The following is a 21,222-nucleotide window of genomic DNA, read 5'->3' on the forward strand; positions in this document are numbered from 1 at the left end:
AATAATTGAATTCATTTTCAAAATCTGAATCATTACGGATACTTCTTTTGAGAAGCTGCCTATGTGCTATCTTTGTTGTTTTTTTGGGCATGTTTTGTGTTGCATTTCTTATTTCAATATTATTTCAGTTGTGTTGCATTACTTTTTTAATTCTTTATTCACTCTCTAGTATTTATATAAGTTTATATATTTTGTCATTTACACCATCACTGTTTTATATTGTTTCAAAAAATTTAAATATTTCATGTCTAATTTACATTTTTAGGAAATATTTCAGTTTCAATAAATTATCTTCGCTTTGCTCAAAATTTACTTTTTGCTTCAGAATTTTGAGGGACTCAATATTCACAATATTTGAAAGAGCTTTTGGCAATCTGCAGAGGATTTGAAAAAGCTTTTGATATTTGGAATCAAGATTTACTTTTTGGTTGGAGGTTTTTGACACCTATAGATGGAGTACTTTATAGTAGGTTTTTAATAACACATGTGATTTGCATTGCCGAATAAAATTTTCGAATAATAGATATAAATAATAGAAACAAAAAAACTTAACAATATCATATATTTCCAAAAATAAAAAAGTTCATTAGTTTTGGGGACTAAAAACAAATATTTTCAAAATCATGTGCAAAACTTAGAATTAAACATGTAAAAGAAGGATCGCCAATACCCAAAATTCTGCAAACAAAAATACATGGATATTTTTTTAAAAAAAATATGTATAAAACATAAAAAATCATGTAATAAAAAATAACACCCAACTACAAAAATAAAAAAAAGATTAAGTAAATAATTTAATAGCTAAAACATGTACAAATAAAATGTACAACCTGATTACATAAATATGAACTGGGCCAAACTAAATAAAACCACATTGGGCCACAAAAATAACATGACTCGAATCCTGAATTGAAACTCAGCCCAAAAACAAATAACATAAGCCCAGCTCTCAAATAAAATTTAAAACTAACATAAGCCCAATCACATAATAAAAAAAATTAACTATAATTAACATCACTAATTAAAGGTACATAAGCTTATCTCATTCCCAAACACGCCGCCACTCAACTACTGTTTCCAAACCCTAACCAACCAAAACCCAATCCGAGCGCAGCCGGCGATTACGAAGACAAAGTCTCCACCGCTTGAATAAACGGTGACACCGAGTAATCATCAAGCCGCTGACTGCGGTTATTCCAATTTTTCTCGGCGTAAACAACGCAGCGACGAAATACGCAACAATACAAAAAATACAGATCGAAAGAAATCCAACATTGTTTCGTCTAAAACATCCAAGCCGACATACATCTTGAAAACCCTAACTCCGATCGGCGGAAACTATGTCCGGCGAAGAAATCGGCCAAAACTGGTACAAACTTCAACCACATAAGGTACAAATTTTACCCAAAACTATTGATTTTAATTTAATATGTTGATATGAAGAGAATTTCAAACAACGATTGACATGCATATACTTTTACAAACCTTTTCATAAGATTTGGTCCAGTAATAGTCGTTTTCTTCTTAGTTTCAGATAAGGTGACCATAAAGAAGATAAGTAAACTGATACTGAAGTTAAATAAAAATATTTGTTTTCATATAGTGTATAACTTTATATTATGTCTAACTAATTGCCATTATGCAGAAAAAACTGTTACAGTGGCATTTGGTTAGCCCAACAATTCACATGTGATTGAATATTAGATAAATAAGTATCAAAACATCTAGGTGTGACTAAATATCACATGAATATTAGATAAATAACTCACCTGTAGTAGCTGGTGTATGCTGTGACTGAATACCCTTAATAATGGATAATTTTTTTAACTTCTTTATACTTCAGTTTTGAATATGGAATCATAGATCCTTTGCCATATTTTTATCTCCAAAAATTTTGACTCTTGAGCTCTCCAATAAAACTACATACATCACACAAACCAAGCAGAGACTTCATTTAACACAAAAATAATTTAGATTAGATAAACATTTAATACTGATTTCGAAATAGACACAATCATGATTTTTTAGCACTACAGATATAATTACTATTCTATTACATCTATGTTAGCCAATAAATCCTCATACATCATGCTCTGAAAAAGACCTCATAAATTAACCCTCTCAGATTAAGGATGCTTTAAAATAAGTTACAAAATTGAAGTTATATAAAGACTCATAGTATTAAGATATCTTTGCTAAATATGACTAAATATTACAAACTAATTCAACATATGTTGTTCTGATCTTTCTCTAACATGTGACAGGTTTAAATTCAGCATATATACTAAAGAGCAGTAATGGTGCTATCTGCTTTGAGAAAGAGTTTGAATGGTATATACAGACATTTAACATTTTATAAGTATCTTTCTAAGTAAGTTCTAAACATTTATTAGCTTTATTTGTATCATGTATCTGTTTTGAAATTTATCTTTTCTGCAAAAGATATAAATTCAACCATTGAACTTTAAACATGAATAATTGTGCTAATTGGGCTAAGAAAAAAGCAGACCTATAACTTAAAAGGTAAGTACTATAATTCATATTACTTTTTCAGCTATATGATTGGAAGAAATTTACTTCAACTCTTTCACAATTGATAATTCACAACATGAAATTAACTTAAATAATGGTTTGATGTAAAATGCCAGGAAACAGAAGGATATTCTCAAACACCAACTTCTGAGAAATTCAACTGATGTCAATCAAGGTAATGAGCTTTTTAACTTATTAGCAAAAATGTATTGCATGTTATTGTTGATGATAAAGTTATGATTAGGCTGACATGTTTTATTCAAGTGTAACAACAAAAATATAATTTAGAGTCTAACAAAGTCGTGTGATGATGTTAAATTAAACATAACCATCAAAAAGAAGTCTAAACTAACAACATCAAATATAAAAAAACCATATTCATAAGTACAAAACAGAAAGCTAACAATTAATAGAAATAAAAACATTGACTGAAACACAAAATATCACATTGGTTATCCACAATCTCTTTCTTCTTGTTAGACTGAGCATATTGACATCATCACATGAATCAAACTCTTTAACACCTTTTGACAGTTCCTTCAACTATCCAATCAACATGAGTATCATTGACAATTGATGTCAAATTAGGCGTAACAAAGCTTGCTCGAGACATCTGTAAAAATGAAATGAACAGTGTGATTTCATATCTTCAGGCAAATACTTGGCCACAGTTTCTGGAATGTTGCATACTTTATTAACAGTGTATAGATAGATCATACAAAATTCCAAACTATCTCTTAGATGTACTTTCAACAAATTCTTATGTCCCTAAAGTTTTTATCAATCTCCTTAGATATAACATCTTGTTGATTAGCCTGCCAAAAATATGACATTTACTCTAATCGACAAAACATAATTCTACAGTTTTATACATCACTCTCAGCCATCACAACTTCTAAGACTCTCCCCAGTTAGCTAGCCAATCTCTATGACAAATCTGTACCTATAAACCCAATAATTTGAAAATATCAAACTAAAATTCAAAAATGGCATAACTAATCGATAAAATATCTTATAAAGAAATTTCAAATACCTCTTACATACATATCAATAGTCTTTCTTACACTAATCACACATGTATTTCCCAGGAGCAAATTCTTTCATTTTTTTATAACTAATCTTGGATGCATTATAATACCAGTGACCATAATGACATTCCACAGCCTCAATCCTCGCAAATACCCAATGAGAGCAATTCTGTGAATAATAATACTTCTTCACTAAAATTCATGATGTAGATAACTCACTTCAGATAGAAAATATAGAAAAATATAATAATACATTCAAAATCTGAAATTTAAACCTCTAGGCAGTGAATATCTTCTAAAGATTTAGTTGTATTAAGCTGTATGGAACAGCAGCCCCTGTTGTAGAGTACAACACAACAGGGGATCCAAATCCTTTTATTTAACTTGAAACTGACAAAACTGCAAAACATAAATGATTAGTATATGGAGAAAAATACAGAACATGATTCCTAAATGCAGAACATGATTCCAAAGATATAGCTAATCAGATTTGAATAAACTGCTGAACAATGATTAGTACATTGAGAAAAATGCTTCACTAACAGATTACTAAATAAATCAAAACATGATTCCTAAATTAGACTAAAACCAAAATACCAAAATGGATATCAGATAAGATTAATGTAATATCCGGAAAAAAAAATATTGAATATTGTTTTTATTAAGGAATGAATTTTGTGAATATCTTGTTTAAGATATGGTTTGGTAAGTCTTAATTGATTTATATTATTTTTGTGGTTATGTTTTTACCTAAGCAATGTGTAATTGTGATAATTAATTAATTTATGAATTAAATATCTTAATTAGCTAATTTTCTCTCCCTCTCCCTCTCTCTTTTTTCGAAACCTTCTCTCCCTCTCCCCACTATTTTCTCAACCTCCCCACTCCTCACAACCGATCCAAAATAGAAAACTAGCTACTCTCTCAATCTCTCCCTCTCACCATCGCTCGTTCTCTCTTCTCTCTCGCAATTGTTCTCAACATCGGTAAGGTTTCTCTCTTTCTCCCTCTCGGTTCTCTTTTTCCACTCACCCCCTCTCATCGATTTCTTGGATTCATCAAGGTGTTACTCTCTCTCGTACCGAATTGGAGTCGGAGTAGGGAAGGCTTTCGAACTACATTTGAACTCTCCGGGAAAGGTAACCCAAGACCCTAACTCATGCCAATTTCGAAAACACATGCATTTAGGACGAATTTGGAATGTTTTAGATGCTGAATAGGTTTTGTGGCTTTGTGTTTGTGTTGAGGATGTTTTTGGTAGTGACTGACAGTGGGTTCCGACCCCTTTTTGACTGATCAAACGATCTCCTGTTGGTACGAGATTTTAACTGTATAAACTTGGGTGTGTCTTCTGTATGGTGTGTAAATTTCAGCTTCATTGGACGTCGGATGATTTTATAATGATTTTTGTAAGTAAACTGCGCAGTTCTGCGAGATGTACGTTTCTGGGTGATGTGTTTTTGTGCAATGGGTGTGAATCTGGGTGTTTTGATATTGTGATGTATGTGGGTGTGATTGGCCAGGGGATGGCTCGGAGGAATTAGCGTTTGGTTCGGGTGGTTTGTGTGTGTTGGCCGAGAGACTTAGGGTTTGGCCTAGGGTGGTGTAGTGGAGAGTTTTGGAGGTTTGATCTCATGTTTTCGGGTGTGTTTTGGGATGTAGAATGTGTGGTGTGAGTGTCGTATAAGGTTTGAGAATCGTTGGTTGGGGGAAAACTGGTGTGCACTTGATCGGGCCAGCGGCCGAGACGCCGAGCCAGATGCCGAGCCAGATGCCGAGAGAGGTGCCGAGCCAGTGCCGAGAGAGGTGCCGAGAGAGGTGCCGAGCCAGGGCCGAGCCAGACGCCGAGACATGTGCCGAGCCAGGCGGCCGAGACGGTCGGCCGAGGTGCCGAGCCAGGCGGCCGAGACGGTCGGCTGAGGTGCCGAGCCAGGCCGAGACACCGAGCCTTTTCCTAACCTTTTCCGAGCCAAGTGAGCCGTTTGCACAAGGAGGGTATACCGGGAGTACGAGTGTTTCGGGTGTGTGTCGTGTGCGCGTCGTGGGTGCGTGGTATGCGTGTCGGGTGCGTGTGTGGTGTGTTTCGGACGTGTGATTTTGTGTGATTGTCTTATAAGATGTTGTTAAGTGTGTGTACGTGTAACGTGCTAGATGTTGAAGTCATCCACGTAGGAATCATGCATTGTCGTTTAAACCTCGTCTTTCCTGACTCTAATCATGACATTTATTTATCTTTCAAAAGGGTGATCTTTTACGAGGAAATTGTGGTTGAAGAAGGGAACTATTTAAAAGCTAAGCAATTGAGGTGGGCTTTTCTACCCTACTATTTTGTGGGTTATCTTTAATACGGACTCTGTTCCGGAAATGTTTATGGAGGTGAACTGTTTGTCTTGCCAACCGTTTTGCTTTGAAACCTATCTGAACCACATATGTTTAATCGAATTCGGGTCTGTAGGGCTGCGAACCCTCAGGCTAGTGTACACGAGACCGGGAGCCATCTGAGAGCAAGTTGGCCGGTCTAGTTGACCTGGGGTGTGGCCACGCCCCTTGTCACCCGTTGGATCAGATAGTGTATGATGGTGGGAATAAGGGTGGCAATATCTGAAAATGACTGCGCAGTCGAATTTATGAAATATGTTTTAGTGTACTTGGGTTATTTTCTTTACACTTAAAACCCCAAGGTTACACTGTTATGGCATGACAAACTAGGATTTTGGCGTGTGTCCACTGAGTGCATCAAGTACTCAGCCCTGCATGTTGTTTTCTTAATGTGCAGGTTGAGCGACGATGGGGATGACGGATGTTGAGCAATTAAAGCCAAAATTGTGTTTTTACTTTGCCTTTTGGATGGTGTCGTGTCGTCATACCCGGCATTATCTATCTCTTGGTCTTTTCCGCTGCTTTGTAATCCGATACAATGATTTTATTTAAACTCTGATTACTTTAACTTTAGTAACGTCGTCACAGTACAATGTTTTGAAGTGAACTTCCTTTTATTAAATGTTTTCGGGTCAAGTATTCTTGTTCTCCCCCTTTCTTCCCCGTTTCTTTATTCCTCCCCTAGTCGCAGTCCACCGTACTTCCTATCCTTAGGAAATGCGGGCGTGACAGAGTGGTATCAGAGCCAGGCTTTCTTTCTGCTCTGGATCCAAGAGTCTTTTTCTGTCTTGAGTAAGTTTTCAAAAGTGTCATTGGCTCAACATCCGACTCGTCGCACTCAACCTGAGATGAGGTAATGAAAAATTGGGGATTTTTGGAAAGTTTAAGTAAATATTGATGTATGTAGAAGGGTACAAAGTGATGTGAAAAGTTGGAAATTATTTGTGTTATGAACTGTTATTGTGTGTTATGAACTGTTATTGTGTGTCGAATTTATATGAAAGCATGTGACTGATGTGTGATGATATGATGACGTGAATGTTGAGGTGAGCTTGTTATGTGAGAATGTGTTGGCCTTTTGAATGATTGATTTTAGACGCAAGAGGTTTTCACTAGTGCTTCTTGGACCAATAGTAGATAAGAATTTTTGGCTTTTGAACACCAACGGGTTGGAGTTAGAGTAGCGATACGTCTGCTTTTGCACATCTTTCTCTTATTCGGTTATGCCTCTGTATTTATACGCGAGGCGATTGTTTTTTTTAGATGGCACGTATGATCCGAACCCCGCGACGGAGTGATCGTGATAGACTTAGGGCACAGAGGGTGCTCAGAGAGTATAGAGTGTATCGGAAGAAGGATCACATACCGTTGATCGAGTTCGTAGCACACTTCGACACCCTATGGAGGGCAGCTCAGGAGTTCGGAGTGACGGAGCATGACGGCATTGAGAAGCTAATAGAATTGCTCCCTGACAGCTGGAAGGAGTGGGCTGAAAGAACGGCGAGGAGGTACACGTGGCGTGAGCCCGTTACCGATGACATGGTGGGCGACATGGCTGGCTTTTGGAAGGCCGTGTATTGTGCACTGGTAGACTCTCGCGAGGAGCAGCCCCCACAGGATGTGCAAGAGAGGATCGTGTATCAGGACAAGTACGTGAGCATGTACGAGGTGGCTCCGCAAGGGAATTCCGAGGAGGACGATGACGAAGATCCGGAGGAAGGGCCTATGGATGAGAATGATCGAGTCGTAGTCTAGAATTAGAATAGTTCGATGTCTTTTTAGTTTTTGCTTTCAGTACGATCTGCTCTTGGGAACAACGTTTAACCTTCTTTCTTTTAATGAGGATTTGGATTTGATTTATATCCTATGTGTTGTATCTTGAACCACACGAAGTTTTTCTTTTGAGAAATTTTTGAGAAGGTGGTAATTGGGGATGATATTTGTAGTAACACTTTATGGATATTGAATCAGAATGCCGCCAAGACGTGGACGCCACCCACGACAAGGACCCAACGCTGAGGCACCACCTCCACCACCGCCTCCACCACCACCTCCACCCCCGCCTCAGCAGGAAAGATTCATAGTGACGTTCTCCAGGCAGAACCCCCCTAAATTCGATGGACAAGGAGATCCATCAAAAGCTGAGGAGTGGATACGCGGCCTCGAGCGTATTTTCAGGGTCATGGAGTGTACAGATAGGGAGCGCATTGCTTGCGCCACCTTTCAACTATCAGGTGATGCCGATTACTGGTGGGAGACTCGGCAAAGAACTATGAATCCTGCACGCCTGGAAGCGCTAACATGGGAGGAGTTTAAAATGGAGATTGATAACAAGTATGTCCCAAAGACGTACAGACGGGCCAAGGTGGTAGAATTCCACACGCTGAGCCAAGGCCGAATGACTGTAACCGAGTACGACCGAGCCCTCGCGCAGATGGCACGATATGCGCCCGAGTTGATGGATACCGACGAGAAGTGGGCGGTGAAGTTCCGGGCCGGGCTCAAAGATGAGATAAAGGCCGCTTTGGCTAGCCGAGGAGAACTCTCCTACTCGGAGATCTTGACTTGTGCACTGGACGTGGAAGATGCACTCCCTAAACCAAGAGTAGTGGCGACCACAAACGCGACACCCCTACAAGCTCAGTCAGGTCATCAACAGAAGAGGAGGTGGGATGGTGATCAAACTCAGTATGGTGGCAAGAGGCCACAACACATGAGGAACCCACCCTACAATGGCGGGAGACAGAATACCCATCACCCGGGGGCAAACTTTCTGCCGAGGAACCCTCAATGTGGAAGGTGCTTCAAGTACCACACCGGAGAGTGTCGAGACCCCAGGTGTTTCAGCTGTGGTGGAAGTGGCCATTACTTCCGAAGTTGCCCAAATAAGAACATGGGAACGGGAACGAGCCAGAACCAGTTAGGCTTCCGTCCACAATCCCAGGCACTACCTGCACCTCAACCGCAACAACGCCGCCAAGGACTGCCGTCGCAAGCAAGGGCCTACGCCTTGAAGGGGAAGCAGCCGGCAAACGGGAAAGAAACCTTTGGACAAGGAAACTTGGCAGGTATGGGCACACTTCTCAACATGCCTATAGTTGTCTTGTTTGATACGGGTGCATCGCATTCCTTTAGGATACTTCTTGTGTGGATACTTTAGGATTACCTACTATTAAGACCGAACCCACTATGAGTGTGACCTCACCTGTAGGCGGGACTATAGATATATCCCGATCTTGTGCGAGTGTGAACTTTGGAATAGGTGAACTCAGTTTATTGGCTCTTAATTTGCAAGTAATGACGATGGGGAGTGTAGACATAATCTTGGGTATGGATTGGTTAGCGGAGAACCACGTTACCCTTCATTGTAGAGAAAGGGAAATTTCGTTTGAAACCCCAGGAAAAGAGCCGACGAAGTTTTACGGAATCTCAATGAGCCGACGCAAGTCCATTGTCTCCGCGCTGCAAGCCACTACAATGATGAGGAAGGGATGTCCAGCGTACCTTGTTTATTTGAATGGGGAGGAGAAGAAAGACAGGAAGATAGAAAATGTGGCGATAGTGAGTGAATATCCCGATGTCTTCCCCGATGCTTTGCCGGGACCCCCACCCGACAGGCAGGTAGAATTCACGATCGATCTGGAGCCCGGATCGGCACCAATATCCAAAGCACCTTATAGGATGGCGCCAAAGGAGTTGGGGGAGCTTAAGGTGCAACTACAAGAGCTACTGGAATTGGGATTCATTAGACCTAGCGTGTCGCCATGGGGAGCACCAGTGTTGTTTGTAAAGAAGAAGGATGGATCGATGAGGATGTGCATCGACTATCGAGAGCTAAACAAACTGACGCTGAAGAACAAGTATCCACTACCAAGGATAGACGACTTGTTTGACCAACTTCGAGGGGCAGGAGTCTTCTCTAAGATGGATTTGAGGTCTGGGTACCATCAGCTGAGGGTTCGGCGAGAAGATGTACCCAAGACGGCTGTTCGAACAAGGTATGGTCATTATGAGTTCGTTGTGATGCCTTTTGGACTGACGAACGCCCCGGCAGTGTTCATGGACCTTATGAATCGTGTGTTCCATCCATATTTGGATCGGTTTGTCCTAGTTTTCATCGATGATGTGCTCGTTTACTCGAAGAACGCGGAGGAGCACAAAGAGCACCTGAGAACCGTCCTAGCAACTCTAAGGGACGAGAAATTATATGCCAAGTTCAGTAAATGCGAGTTTTGGCTCAAGGAAGTGAACTTTCTTGGACATGTAGTAACCTCAGATGGGATTCGTGTAGACCCGGCCAAGGTGGAAGCTGTACAGGAATGGAAGTCACCTTCTACACAAAATGAAATTCGAAGCTTTTTAGGACTGGCGGGCTATTATCGAAGGTTCATTGAGGGATTCTCGAAGATAGCAAGGCCAATGACTCAACAACTGAAAAAGGGAGTCAAAATGAATTGGACACCAGAGTGTGAGGCGAGCTTTCAGTTGTTGAAGGAGAAATTGACCACCGCACCAATTCATTAGACCGCATCGGTCATTCTCACTACTTCCAACCGCATCTTACTGAACTCTTGGATTAAACTCTCCTCGATAGTAAGAAAGGTGGCCAGCTGAGATTGAGACTTCCTACTAAGAGCATCGGCCACTACGTTTGCTTTTCCCGGATGGTAATTTATACCACAATCGTAGTCCTTCACCAACTCGAGCCACCTACGCTGGCGCATGTTCAACTCCTTTTGCTCAAAGAAGTACTTTAGACTCTTATGGTCCGTGTATATCTCACAACGGACTCCATAGAGATGATGTCTCCAGATCTTCAGTGCATGTACCACGGCTGCCAGTTCTAAGTCATGTGTCGGATAGTTCAGCTCATGGGGCTTCAATTGTCTCGATGCATATGCAATCACTTTCCCCTTCTGCATAAGCACACATCCAAGTCCCACCTTCGACGCATCCGTATACACCGCATAGTCAGTCCCTGACTCCGGCACAGCTAGAATTGGTGCGGTGGTCAATTTCTCCTTCAACAACTGAAAGCTCGCCTCACACTCTGGTGTCCAATTCATTTTGACTCCCCTTTTCAGTTGTTGAGTCATTGGCCTTGCTATCTTCGAGAATCCCTCAATGAACCTTCGATAATAGCCCGCCAGTCCTAAAAAGCTTCGAATTTCATTTTGTGTAGAAGGTGACTTCCATTCCTGTACAGCTTCCACCTTGGCCGGGTCTACACGAATCCCATCTGAGGTTACTACATGTCCAAGAAAGTTCACTTCCTTGAGCCAAAACTCGCATTTACTGAACTTGGCATATAATTTCTCGTCCCTTAGAGTTGCTAGGACGGTTCTCAGGTGCTCTTTGTGCTCCTCCGCGTTCTTCGAGTAAACGAGCACATCATCGATGAAAACTAGGACAAACCGATCCAAATATGGATGGAACACACGATTCATAAGGTCCATGAACACTGCCGGGGCGTTCGTCAGTCCAAAAGGCATCACAACGAACTCATAATGACCATACCTTGTTCGAAAAGCCGTCTTGGGTACATCTTCTCGCCGAACCCTCAGCTGATGGTACCCAGACCTCAAATCCATCTTAGAGAAGACTCCTGCCCCTCGAAGTTGGTCAAACAAGTCGTCTATCCTTGGTAGTGGATACTTGTTCTTCAGCGTCAGTTTGTTTAGCTCTCGATAGTAGATGCACATCCTCATCGATCCATCCTTCTTCTTTACAAACAACACTGGTGCTCCCCATGGCGACACGCTAGGTCTAATGAATCCCAATTCCAGTAGCTCTTGTAGTTGCACCTTAAGCTCCTCCAACTCCTTTGGCGCCATCCTATAAGGTGCTTTGGATATTGGTGCCGATCCGGGCTCCAGATCGATCGTGAATTCTACCTGCCTGTCGGGTGGGGGTCCCGGCAAAGCATCGGGGAAGACATCGGGATATTCACTCACTATCGCCACATTTTCTATCTTCCTGTCTTTCTTCTCCTCCCCATTCAAATAAACAAGGTACGCTGGACATCCCTTCCTCATCATTGTAGTGGCTTGCAGCGCGGAGACAATGGACTTGCGTCGGCTCATTGAGATTCCATAAAACTTCGTCGGCTCTTTTCCTGGGGTTTCAAACGAAATTTCCCTTTCTCTACAATGAAGGGTAACGTGGTTCTCCGCTAACCAATCCATACCCAAGATTATGTCTACACTCCCTATCGTCATTACTTGCAAATTAAGAGCCAATAAACTGAGTTCACCTATTCCAAAGTTCACACTCGCACAAGATCGGGATATATCTATAGTCCCGCCTACAGGTGAGGTCACACTCATAGTGGGTTCGGTCTTAATAGTAGGTAATCCTAAAGTATCCACACAAGAAGTATCCTAAAGGAATGCGATGCACCCGTATCAAACAAGACAACTATAGGCATGTTGAGAAGTGTGCCCATACCTGCCAAGTTTCCTTGTCCAAAGGTTTCTTTCCCATTTGCCGGCTGCTTCCCCTTCAAGGCGTAGGCCCTTGCTTGCGACGGCAGTCCTTGGCGGCGTTGTTGCGGTTGAGGTGCAGGTAGTGCCTGGGATTGTGGACGGAAGCCTAACTGGTTCTGGCTCGTTCCCGTTCCCATGTTCTTATTTGGGCAACTTCGGAAGTAATGGCCACTTCCACCACAGCTGAAACACCTGGGGTCTCGACACTCTCCGGTGTGGTACTTGAAGCACCTTCCACATTGAGGGTTACTCGGCGGAAAGTTTGCCCCCGGGTGATGGGTATTCTGTCTCCCGCCATTGTAGGGTGGGTTCCTCATGTGTTGTGGCCTCTTGCCACCATACTGAGTTTGATCACCATCCCACCTCCTCTTCTGTTGATGACCTGACTGAGCTTGTAGGGGTGTCGCGTTTGTGGTCGCCACTACTCTTGGTTTAGGGAGTGCATCTTCCACGTCCAGTGCACAAGTCAAGATCTCCGAGTAGGAGAGTTCTCCTCGGCTAGCCAAAGCGGCCTTTATCTCATCTTTGAGCCCGGCCCGGAACTTCACCGCCCACTTCTCGTCGGTATCCATCAACTCGGGCGCATATCGTGCCATCTGCGCGAGGGCTCGGTCGTACTCGGTTACAGTCATTCGGCCTTGGCTCAGCGTGTGGAATTCTACCACCTTGGCCCGTCTGTACGTCTTTGGGACATACTTGTTATCAATCTCCATTTTAAACTCCTCCCATGTTAGCGCTTCCAGGCGTGCAGGATTCATAGTTCTTTGCCGAGTCTCCCACCAGTAATCGGCATCACCTGATAGTTGAAAGGTGGCGCAAGCAATGCGCTCCCTATCTGTACACTCCATGACCCTGAAAATACGCTCGAGGCCGCGTATCCACTCCTCAGCTTTTGATGGATCTCCTTGTCCATCGAATTTAGGGGGGTTCTGCCTGGAGAACGTCACTATGAATCTTTCCTGCTGAGGCGGGGGTGGAGGTGGTGGTGGAGGCGGTGGTGGAGGTGGTGCCTCAGCGTTGGGTCCTTGTCGTGGGTGGCGTCCACGTCTTGGCGGCATTCTGATTCAATATCCATAAAGTGTTACTACAAATATCATCCCCAATTACCACCTTCTCAAAAATTTCTCAAAAAGAAAAACTTCGTGTGGTTCAAGATACAACACATAGGATATAAATCAAATCCAAATCCTCATTAAAAGAAAGAAGGTTAAACGTTGTTTCACAAGAGCAGATCGTACTAAAAAGCAAAAACTAAAGAGACATCGAACTATTCTTATCTCTAAACTATGACTCGATCATTCTCATCCATAGGCCCTTCCTCCGGATCTTCGTCATCGTCCTCCTCGGAATTCCCTTGCGGAGCCACCTCGTACATGCTCACGTACTTGTCCTGATACACGATCCTCTCTTGCACATCCTGTGGGGGCTGCTCCTCGCGAGAGTCTACCAGTGCACAATACACGGCCTTCCGAAAGCCAGCCATGTCGCCCACCATGTCATCGGTAACGGGCTCACGCCACGTGTACCTCCTCGCCGTTCTTTCAGCCCACTCCTTCCAGCTGTCAGGGAGCAATTCTATTAGCTTCTCAATGCCGTCATGCTCCGTCACTCCGAACTCCTGAGCTGCCCTCCAGAGGGTGTCGAAGTGTGCTACGAACTCGATCAACGGTATGTGATCCTTCTTCCGATACACTCTATACTCTCTGAGCACCCTCTGTGCCCTAAGTCTATCACGATCACTCCGTCGCGGGGTTCGGATCATACGTGCCATCTAAAAAAAACAATCGCCTCGCGTATAAATACAGAGGCATAACCGAAGAAGAGAAAGATGTGCAAAAGCAGACGTATCGCTACTCTAACTCCAACCCGTTGGTGTTCAAAAGCCAAAAACTCTTATCTACTATTGGTCCAAGAAGCACTAGTGAAAACATCTTGCGTCTAAAATCAATCATTCAAAAGGCCAACACATTCTCACATAACAAGCTCACCTCAACATTCACGTCATCATATCATCACACATCAGTCACATGCTTTCATATAAATTCGACACACAATAACAGTTCATAACACACAATAACAGTTCATAACACAAATAATTTCCAACTTTTCACATCACTTTGTACCCTTCTACATACATCAATATTTACTTAAACTTTCCAAAAATCCCCAATTTTTCATTACCTCATCTCAGGTTGAGTGCGACGAGTCGGATGTTGAGCCAATGACACTTTTGAAAACTTACTCAAGACAGAAAAAGACTCTTGGATCCAGAGCAGAAAGAAAGCCTGGCTCTGATACCACTCTGTCACGCCCGCATTTCCTAAGGATAGGAAGTACGGTGGACCGCGACTAGGGGAGGAATAAAGAAACGGGGAAGAAAGGGGGGAGAACAAGAATACTTGACCCGAAAACATTTAATAAAGGAAGTTCACTTCAAAACATTGTACTGTGACGACGTTACTAAAGTTAAAGTAATCAGAGTTTAAATAAAAACATTGTATCGGATTACAAAGCAGCGGAAAAGACCAAGAGATAGATAATGCCGGGTATGACGACACGACACCATCCAAAAGGCAAAGTAAAAACACAATTTTGGCTTTAATTGCTCAACATCCGTCATCCCCATCGTCGCTCAACCTGCACATTAAGAAAACAACATGCAGGGCTGAGTACTTGATGCACTCAGTGGACACACGCCAAAATCCTAGTTTGTCATGCCATAACAGTGTAACCTTGGGGTTTTAAGTGTAAAGAAAATAACCCAAGTACACTAAAACATATTTCATAAATTCGACTGCGCAGTCATTTTCAGATATTGCCACCCTTATTCCCACCATCATACACTATCTGATCCAACGGGTGACAAGGGGCGTGGCCACACCCCAGGTCAACTAGACCGGCCAACTTGCTCTCAGATGGCTCCCGGTCTCGTGTACACTAGCCTGAGGGTTCGCAGCCCTACAGACCCGAATTCGATTAAACATATGTGGTTCAGATAGGTTTCAAAGCAAAACGGTTGGCAAGACAAACAGTTCACCTCCATAAACATTTCCGGAACAGAGTCCGTATTAAAGATAACCCACAAAATAGTAGGGTAGAAAAGCCCACCTCAATTGCTTAGCTTTTAAATAGTTCCCTTCTTCAACCACAATTTCCTCGTAAAAGATCACCCTTTTGAAAGATAAATAAATGTCATGATTAGAGTCAGGAAAGACGAGGTTTAAACGACAATGCATGATTCCTACGTGGATGACTTCAACATCTAGCACGTTACACGTACACACACTTAACAACATCTTATAAGACAATCACACAAAATCACACGTCCGAAACATACCACACACGCACCCGACACGCATACCACGCACCCACGACGCGCACACGACACACACCCGAAACACTCGTACTCCCGGTATACCCTCCTTGTGCAAACGGCTCACTTGGCTCGGAAAAGGTTAGGAAAAGGCTCGGTGTCTCGGCCTGGCTCGGCACCTCAGCCGACCGTCTCGGCCGCCTGGCTCGGCACCTCGGCCGACCGTCTCGGCCGCCTGGCTCGGCACATGTCTCGGCGTCTGGCTCGGCCCTGGCTCGGCACCTGTCTCGGCACCTCTCTCGGCACTGGCTCGGCACCTGTCTCGGCATCTGGCTCGGCATCTGGCTCGGCGTCTCGGCCGCTGGCCCGATCAAGTGCACACCAGTTTTCCCCCAACCAACGATTCTCAAACCTTATACGACACTTACACCACACATTCTACATCCCAAAACACACCCGAAAACATGAGATCAAACCTCCAAAACTCTCCACTACACCACCCTAGGCCAAACCCTAAGTCTCTCGGCCAACACACACAAACCACCCGAACCAAACGCTAATTCCTCCGAGCCATCCCCTGGCCAATCACACCCACATACATCACAATATCAAAACACCCAGATTCACACCCATTGCACAAAAACACATCACCCAGAAACGTACATCTCGCAGAACTGCGTAGTTTACTTACAAAAATCATTATAAAATCATCCGACGTCCAATGAAGCTGAAATTTACACACCATACAGAAGACACACCCAAGTTTATACAGTTAAAATTTCGTACCAAAAGGAGATCGTTTGATCAGTCAAAAAGGGGTCGGAACCCACTGTCAGTCACTACCAAAAACATCCTCAACACAAACACAAAGCCACAAAACCTATTCAGCATCTAAAACATTCCAAATTCGTCCTAAATGCATGTGTTTTCGAAATTGGCATGAGTTAGGGTCTTGGGTTACCTTTCCCGGAGAGTTCAAATGTAGTTCGAAAGCCTTCCCTACTCCGACTCCAATTCGGTACGAGAGAGAGTAACACCTTGACGAATCCAAGAAATCGATGAGAGGGGGTGAGTGGAAAAAGAGAACCGAGAGGGAGAAAGAGAGAAACCTTACCGGTGTTGAGAACAATTGTGAGAGAGAAGAGAGAACGAGCGATGGTGAGAGGGAGAGATTGAGAGAGTAGCTAGTTTTCTATTTTGGATCGGTTGTGAGGAGTGGGGAGGTTGAGAAAATAGTGGGGAGAGGGAGAGAAGGTTTCGAAAAAAAAGAGAGGGAGAGGGAGAGAAAATTAGCTAATTAAGATATTTAATTCATAAATTAATTAATTATCCCAATTACACATTGCTTAGGTAAAAACATAACCACAAAAATAATATAAATCAATTAAGACTTACCAAACCATATCTTAAACAAGATATTCACAAAATTCATTCCTTAATAAAAACAATATTCAATATTTTTTTTTTCGGATATTACATTCCTCCCACCTTAAAAAAAATTTCGTCCCGAAATTTTCCTAGATCACTCAAACAAACCTGGGTACTTATCTTTCATCTTATCCTCTAATTCCCATGTTGCTTCTTCGACTCCATGATTCCTCCATCGTACTTTCACCGAAACAATTGACTTATTCCTCAATTCTTGCACCCTTCGATCCAAAATGGCCTCGGGCTTCTCCTCATAACTTAGGTCGGGATTTAGGACCATCATCTCTTCTTGGTGAACTATGTGGGTGGGGTCAAACACGTACTTCCTCAATTGTGACACATGGAAGACTTTGTGCACATTCCCAAAGCTTGGTGGTAGGGCCAATCTGTATGCTACCGCGCCGACTCTATCCAAAATCTCGTACGGACCGATAAATCGGGGTCTCAGCTTTCCTTTCACTCCAAAACGAATTATTCCTTTAGAAGGGGAAACTTTCAGAAAGACCTTTTCTCCGACTTCGAAATGTAAATCGGTCCTCCGAACATCAGCATATGATTTCTGTCGGTCCTGTGCCTCCTTGATCCTCCCACGGATTTGTCGGACAATCTCTATCATCTCTTCTACAGAGTCTGGTCCGAGAATTCTTCTCTCACCCACTTCATCCCAATAAAGTGGCGATCTACACTTCTTTCCATACAATGCCTCATATGGAGCCATCTTGATAGTCGCCTGGTAACTATTATTGTACGCGAACTCAACCAATGGCAACACTTCTTCCCAACCCCAGCCTCGATCTAGCACCACGGCCCGCAGCATATCCTCTAAGGCTTGAATCGTTCTCTCTGACTGCCCATCGGTTTGTGGGTGGAAGGCAGTACTAAAATTCAACTTAGTCCCCAACTCGCGCTGCAGGCTCGTCCAAAATCTAGAAGTAAATTTGGCATCGCGATCGGATGTAATTGTCGCTGGTACTCCATGCAGACGTATAACCTCCCGCACATATATCTTAGCCAACTGGTTGGATCCATAGGTAGCACGAACCGGTACAAAATGAGCAGATTTGGTGAGGCGATCTATAATCACCCAAATCACAGTGTTTCCTCGCTAAATCATACGCCGATGCTCGGAGGACCGATCTACAATTCGAATCTGGAGAGAAAGTTTTTCTGAAGGTTGCCCCTTCTAAAGGAATAACTCGTTTTGGAGCGAAAGGAAAGCTGAGACCCCGATTTATCGGACCGTATGAGATTTTGGATAGAGTCGGTGCGGTAGCCTATAGATTGGCTCTACCACCAAGCTTGAGAAATGTGCACAATGTCTTCCATGTGTCACAATTGAGGAAGTATGTGTTTGACCCCACACACATAGTTCACCAAGAAGAGATGATGATCCTAAATCCCGATCTAAGCTATGAGGAGAAGCCCGAGGCCATTTTGGATCGAAGGGTGCAAGAATTGAGGAATAAGTCAATTGTTTCGGTGAAAGTACGATGGAGGAATCATGGAGTCGAAGAAGCAACGTGGGAATTAGAGGATAAGATGAAAGATAAGTACCCAGGTTTGTTTGAGTGATCTAGGAAAATTTCGGGACGAAATTTTTTTTAAGGTGGGAGGAATGTAATATCCGAAAAAAAAAAATATTGAATATTGTTTTTATTAAGGAATGAATTTTGTGAATATCTTGTTTAAGATATGGTTTGGTAAGTCTTAATTGATTTATATTATTTTTATGGTTGTTTTTACCTAAGCAATGTGTAATTGGGATAATTAATTAATTTATGAATTAAATATCTTAATTAGCTAATTTTCTCTCCCTCTCCCTCTCTTTTTTTTCGAAACCTTCTCTCCCTCTCCCCACTATTTTCTCAACCTCCCCACTTCTCACAACCGATCCAAAATAGAAAACTAGCTACTCTCTCAATCTCTCCCTCTCACCATCGCTCGTTCTCTCTTCTCTCTCGCAATTGTTCTCAACACCGGTAAGGTTTCTCTTTTTCTCCCTCTCGGTTCTCTTTTTCCACTCACCCCCTCTCATCGATTTCTTGGATTCGTCAAGGTGTTACTCTCTCTCGTACCGAATTGGAGTCGGAGTAGGGAAGGCTTTCGAACTACATTTGAACTCTCCGGGAAAGGTAACCCAAGACCCTAACTCATGCCAATTTCGAAAACACATGCATTTAGGACGAATTTGGAATGTTTTAGATGCTGAATAGGTTTTGTGGCTTTGTGTTTGTGTTGAGGATGTTTTTGGTAGTGACTGACAGTGGGTTCCGACCCCTTTTTGACTGATCAAACGATCTCCTGTTGGTACGAGATTTTAACTGTATAAACTTGGGTGTGTCTTCTGTATGGTGTGTAAATTTCAGCTTCATTGGACGTCGGATGATTTTATAATGATTTTTGTAAGTAAACTGCGCAGTTCTGCGAGATGTACGTTTCTGGGTGATGTGTTTTTGTGCAATGGGTGTGAATCTGGGTGTTTTGATATTGTGATGTATGTGGGTGTGATTGGCCAGGGGATGGCTCGGAGGAATTAGCGTTTGGTTCGGGTGGTTTGTGTGTGTTGGCCGAGAGACTTAGGGTTTGGCCTAGGGTGGTGTAGTGGAGAGTTTTGGAGGTTTGATCTCATGTTTTCGGGTGTGTTTTGGGATGTAGAATGTGTGGTGTGAGTGTCGTATAAGGTTTGAGAATCGTTGGTTGGGGGAAAACTGGTGTGCACTTGATCGGGCCAGCGGCCGAGACGCCGAGCCAGATGCCGAGCCAGATGCCGAGACAGGTGCCGAGCCAGTGCCGAGAGAGGTGCCGAGACAGGTGCCGAGCCAGACGCCGAGACATGTGCCGAGCCAGGCGGCCGAGAAGGTCGGCCGAGGTGCCGAGCCAGGCCGAGACACCGAGCCTTTTCTGAGCCAAGTGAGCTGTTTGCACAAGGAGGGTATACCGGGAGTACGAGTGTTTCGGGTGTGTGTCGTGTGCGCGTCGTGGGTGCGTGGTATGCGTGTCGGGTGCGTGTGTGGTGTGTTTCGGACGTGTGATTTTGTGTGATTGTCTTATAAGATGTTGTTAAGTGTGTGTACGTGTAACGTGCTAGATGTTGAAGTCATCCACGTAGGAATCATGCATTGTCGTTTAAACCTCGTCTTTCCTGACTCTAATCATGACATTTATTTATCTTTCAAAAGGGTGATCTTTTACGAGGAAATTGTGGTTGAAGAAGGGAACTATTTAAAAGCTAAGCAATTGAGGTGGGCTTTTCTACCCTACTATTTTGTGGGTTATCTTTAATACGGACTCTGTTCCGGAAATGTTTATGGAGGTGAACTGTTTGTCTTGCCAACCGTTTTGCTTTGAAACCTATCTGAAGTGGTTTACCACATATGTTTAATCGAATTCGGGTCTGTAGGGCTGCGAACCCTCAGGCTAGTGTACACGAGACCGGGAGCCATCTGAGAGCAAGTTGGCCGGTCTAGTTGACCTGGGGTGTGGCCACGCCCCTTGTCACCTGTTGGATCAGATAGTGTATGATGGTGGGAATAAGGGTGGCAATATCTGAAAATGACTGCGCAGTCGAATTTATGAAATATGTTTTAGTGTACTTGGGTTATTTTCTTTACACTTAAAACCCCAAGGTTACACTGTTATGGCATGACAAACTAGGATTTTGGCGTGTGTCCACTGAGTGCATCAAGTACTCAGCCCTGCATGTTGTTTTCTTAATGTGCAGGTTGAGCGACGATGGGGATGACGGATGTTGAGCAATTAAAGCCAAAATTGTGTTTTTACTTTGCCTTTTGGATGGTGTCGTGTCGTCATACCCGGCATTATCTATCTCTTGGTCTTTTCCGCTGCTTTGTAATCCGATACAATGTTTTTATTTAAACTCTGATTACTTTAACTTTAGTAACGTCGTCACGAAGCAGCGGAAAAGACCAAGAGATAGATAATGCCGGGTATGACGACACGACACCATCCAAAAGACAAAGTAAAACACATTTTGGTTTTAACTGCTCAACATTCGTCATCCCTATCGCCGCTCAACCTGCACATTAAGAAAACCACA

At 43.0% G+C, this 21,222-nt stretch overlaps 1 long non-coding RNA gene across 3 annotated transcripts; it reads left to right on the top strand.

The window, feature by feature from the left end:
* The first annotated feature begins 925 nt into the window (after positions 1-925).
* Positions 926-20,383, top strand: LOC121800003. 3 transcript variants are annotated; one of them, XR_006050410.1, is made up of 5 exons: positions 926-1,391; positions 2,265-2,331; positions 2,649-2,707; positions 19,222-19,297; positions 20,345-20,383. It is a non-coding gene; the product is annotated as an uncharacterized LOC121800003 (long non-coding RNA). The 3 variants fall into 3 exon arrangements; XR_006050411.1 differs by lacking the exons at positions 19,222-19,297; positions 20,345-20,383 and having other exon boundaries at positions 927-1,391; positions 2,265-2,371; positions 2,649-4,436; XR_006050409.1 differs by lacking the exons at positions 19,222-19,297; positions 20,345-20,383 and having other exon boundaries at positions 928-1,391; positions 2,649-4,436.
* Positions 20,384-21,222: the final 839 nt, after the last annotated feature.

The sequence above is a fragment of the Salvia splendens genome, chromosome 4 (genome assembly GCF_004379255.2).
Source record: "Salvia splendens isolate huo1 chromosome 4, SspV2, whole genome shotgun sequence".
Classification (NCBI taxonomy): Eukaryota; Viridiplantae; Streptophyta; class Magnoliopsida; order Lamiales; family Lamiaceae; genus Salvia; species Salvia splendens.